Here is a 4717-nt window from a genome sequence, read left to right on the forward strand (position 1 = left end):
GAATGCAGTTCTTCCAGTTTGTCCCTGGGATAGTATTACAGGTAGGCCACACCCCTGGGGAAACTCCCCCTAGACTGACCGGCCGCTTAGGATGCAGTCATGTGATCCATCATGGGAACCACCACTCACAAGTGGAGTCCAGCCAAGTTGACACATCTTCAACTATCACACCTATGTTTTTGGTAGCTATCATAAATGGTATTATTTTCCTCATTTCCTTTTCAGAGATCTCTTTGTTGATGTAGAGGAATCCATCTGATTTTTGTATGTTGATCTTGTGTCCTGGCACTTTGCTTTCTATTAGTTCCAGTAGTTTTCTTGCTGAGTCTCTGTTTTTCTATTATAGGGTCATATCATCTGCAAATAGAGATAATTTTACCTCTTTGCCAATTTGGATGCACTTTATTTCTCTTTCTTGCCTTATTGTCCTGGGTAGAAATTCCAATACAGTGTTGAATAGAAGTGATGATAGATATTACCTGGTTCCTGTTTGCTTGGGGAATGCTTTCAGTCTCTCCATTGAGAATAATGTTGGCTCTTGGTTTTGTGTATATGCCCTTTGTTTTGTTGAACAATTTACCTTCTATTCCTATTTTGCTGAGAATTTTTATCAGAAATGGCTTTTAGATTTTATCAAGTGCTCTACACATTAGATATTATCATGTAATTCTTTTCCTTTGTTTTATCTATGTGATGAATTATGTTGATTGTTTGTCTAATGTTGAACCATTCTTGCATACTTGATATGAATCCCACTTGGCCATGGTATTTTATTTTTTTGATACAGTGTTGGATTCTGTTGGCTAGAATTTTTTTTTTTTTAATTTTTGCATTTATATTCATGAGGGATACTTGTCTATAATTTTCCTTTTTAGTAGTGTCTTTGTCTGGTTTTGGTATCAGGGTTATGCTTGCTTCATAAAATGAATTTTGGATATTCCATTCTTTTCTATCTTCCAGAATAGTTTGAGTAGGATTGGTATCAAGTATTCTCTGAATGTTTGGTAGAATTATCCAGTGAGACTATCTGGGCCAGGACTTTTTTATGTTGGGAATTTTTTTTTATGACCCATTCAATTTCTTCTCTTGTGATAAGCCTGAACAGAAGATTTCAAAGGGTAGCTCAAGAAGACAAAGTAAAGTATTATAATGAAACGTGTTAGAAAATCAAAAGGGAGGAATACGCTTCACATATCTCAAGCTGAAATAACTGAAGAAAAAATTCAAGCCTCAAGTTGCAATATTGCAGGATTCTGTGGGCAAAATATTAAACAATGTAGGAAGCATCAAAAGGATATGGAAGGAATACACAAAGTCATTGTACCAAAGAGAAATGGTTGACTTTCAACCATTTTTGGAGGTAGCATATGATCAAGAACTGATGGTATCAAAGGAAGAAGTTCAAGCTGCATAGAAGGCATTGGCAAAAAAAAAAAAAATCTCTGTAATTGATAGAATACCAACTGGATGCAACACTGGAAGTACTCACTTGTCTATGCCAAGATATTTGGAAGACAGCTACATGGCCAACTGACTGGAAGAAATCTATATTTGTGTTTGTTCCAAAGATAGGTGATCCAATAGAATGCAGAAATTATTGAGTAATATCATTAATATCATGTGCAAATAAAATTGTGCTGAAGATAATTAAAAAACGATTGCAGCAGTACATTGATCGCAAACTGCCAGAAATTCAAGAAGAGAACATGGAACAAGGAGTATCTTTGTTGATGTCACATGAATTTTGGCTGAAAACAAAAAAATACCAGAAATATGTTTACCTGTGTTTTATTGACTATGCAAAGATATTCAGCTGTGTGGATCATGACAAATTATGGGTAACACTGAGAAGAATTGGGATTCCCAAACACTTAATTGTGCTCATGAGGAACCTATACATAGACCAGGAGGCTATCATTAGAACAGAACAAGGGGATACTACGGGGTTTAAAATCAGTAAAAGTGTGTGTCAAAGTTGTATTCTTTCACATTACTTATTCAATCTGTATGCTGAACAAATAATCTTAGAAGCTGAACAATATGAAGAAGAACATAGCATTAGGGTTGGAGGAAGACTCATTAACAACCTGCAATATGAACATGACACAGCTTTGTTTGCTTAAAGTGAAGAGGCCTTACTGATGAAGCCCTTACTAATGATGATCAAAGACTACAGTCTGCAGTATGGGTTATACCTCAACATAAGGAAAACAAAAATCCTCATAACTAAACCAATAAGCAACATCATGATAAATGGAGAAAAGGTTGAAATTGTGAAGGATTTCATTTTAAATGAATCCACAATCATGCCCATAGAAGCAGCAGTCAAGAAATCAAACAAACTGAAAATGTCACTTTGGGGACTAAGATACACCTGACCTAAGCCTTGTTATTTTCAATCACCTCATATGCATGTGAAAGCTGGACAACAAATAAGGAAGACTAAAGAAGAATTGTTGATTTTGAATTTTGGTGTTGGTGAAGAATATTGAATACACCATGAACTGCCAGTTGTTGTTGTTGTTGTTATGTGCCCTCGAGTCAGACCGGACTTACAGAGACCCCTCCTTGGGTTTCCAAGGCAATATACTACGGAAGTAGATTGCCCCACCTTCCTTTTGAGAAGTGGCTGGTGGGTTTGAACCACCAGCCTTCTGGTTAGCAGTCAAGTGCCTTAGGCACTATGCTACCAGAGCCAGTAGAGCAAACAAATCTGTCTTGGAAAAGGTACAGCCAAAATGTTCCTTAGAATAGAGCATGGTGAGATTTCATCTCATGTACTATGTACTCATGTACTTTGGTTATTAGGAGGGACCAGACCCTTGAGAAAGACATCATGCTTGGTGAAATAGAGGGTCAGTGAAAAAAGAGGAAGACCCTCAATGACATGGATTGACACAGTGGCTGCCACAGTGAACTCAAAGACAGCAACGATTGTGAGGATGGCATAGGACCAGGCAGTTTTTTGATCCATTATACATAGATTCACCATGTGTCAGAACAGCCTCAATGGCACATAACAACAACAAGAACCAGGGACATCCATGTGGTTTAATACTCTTGGAAACAAGTCACCCTGTGGTTAAGAGTGTGGGCTGTGGTGAATTTAACTCTTTTTGTAACCTGTGGTATAGAAGTACCACTAACATTTTCCAATTCTGGGTTTTTTTGGGAAGGCTCCCCTCCCCACCCCCAACACACATATGGCATATACTGCAACTAGCGCAAAGTTAGTGGCTTAAAACAACACAAATTTATTATCTTACTGCTCTTGAGGTCGGAAGTCTAAAAATGGGTCTCTCTGGGCTAAACTCAAGGTGTAGGTGAGACCGTATTCCTTTAGAGGCTCTAGGAGACAATGTTTCCTGTTTTAAAAAGTTTTAGAGGCTACCTGCATTCCCTGGCTCATGGTCCCCTTCTTCCGTCTTCAAAACTAGCATCTTCAAATCTTTCCCTGACTTTGACACTGACTCTTTTGCCAGTCTCTTTCATTTCTAAGGACCCTTGTGATTACATTGGACCTACTTGGATAATCTAGGATAATCTCCCCATCTCAAGGTTAGCTCACTAGCAACCTAAATTCTGTCTGCAATCTTAATGCCTCCTTACCATGTCACCTAACATATTCACAGGTTACAGGGATTAGCATGTGGACATTTTAGGGAGGCATTATTCCATCTACCATATCCATAATTGTATTAACCAGGAATAATCATGGTTAACCATTTTCATGAACCATTCTTCCCTGATCACTATTTTTTTTGCACACATACATAGATAAATCCATATGTGCCTATTTACATACACAGATTTATAAAAGTTGAATATTATACCTTTCTTTTTGTGGCCTGCTTTTTTTTCACTTAGCATATTGGGAATATATATTGAGCAAATACTGATGTAGGTCAAAGACTACAGCCTTCAGTATGGATTGCACCTCAACATAAAGAAAACAAAAATCCTCAGAACTGGACCAATAATCAACATCATGATAAACAGAGAAAAGATTAAAGTTGTCAAAGATTTCATTTTAATTGTATCTATAATTAATGCCCATGGAAGCACCAGTCAAGAAATCAAACAATGTATTACATTGGGCAAATCTTCTGCAAAAGACCTCTTTAAACTGTTAAAGAGCAAAGATATCACTTAAGTTATCATAAGCAAGTTTGCTTCTGCTAATCTCTTGCTGCCCTTGCTGCTGATAGGGCCAGGAGGAGACCAACCTCTCCATAATGTTTGACCCCTCACCTGCACAGGAGTGTATATTCACATGTATTCAGGCATGTTTGCAGTTTCTACAGTATTTGTGCTTTGTATAATACTAGATGACTACATCGTTCTTGTGGCTGCTTCTTTGCCTAAATTGAATATTGTTGTTAGGTGCCATTGAGTCGTCCCCTACTCATAGTGACCCTATGTACAACAGAGCAAAACACTGCCTAGTTCTGTGCCAGGTCCACGATCTCTGCTATTCCTGAGCCCATGTTGTAGTCACCGTGTCATTCCATCTTGTTGAGGGCCTTCCCCTCTTTCACTGACTTTCCACTTTACCAAGCATGATATCCTTCTCCAGGAAATAGTCTCTTCTTACAACATGACCAGAGTAGGTGAGATGAAGTCTGGCCATTCTCATTTCCAAGGAGTATTCCAGCTGCACTCCTTCCAGGACAGATTTGTTAGTTCTTTTAGCAGTCCATGGTGTTTTCAGCATTCT

The sequence above is a fragment of the Orycteropus afer genome, unplaced genomic scaffold (assembly GCF_000298275.1).
Source record: "Orycteropus afer afer isolate SDZICR_OR568_19922 unplaced genomic scaffold, OryAfe1.0 scaffold00314, whole genome shotgun sequence".
Lineage (NCBI taxonomy): Eukaryota > Metazoa > Chordata > Mammalia > Tubulidentata > Orycteropodidae > Orycteropus > Orycteropus afer.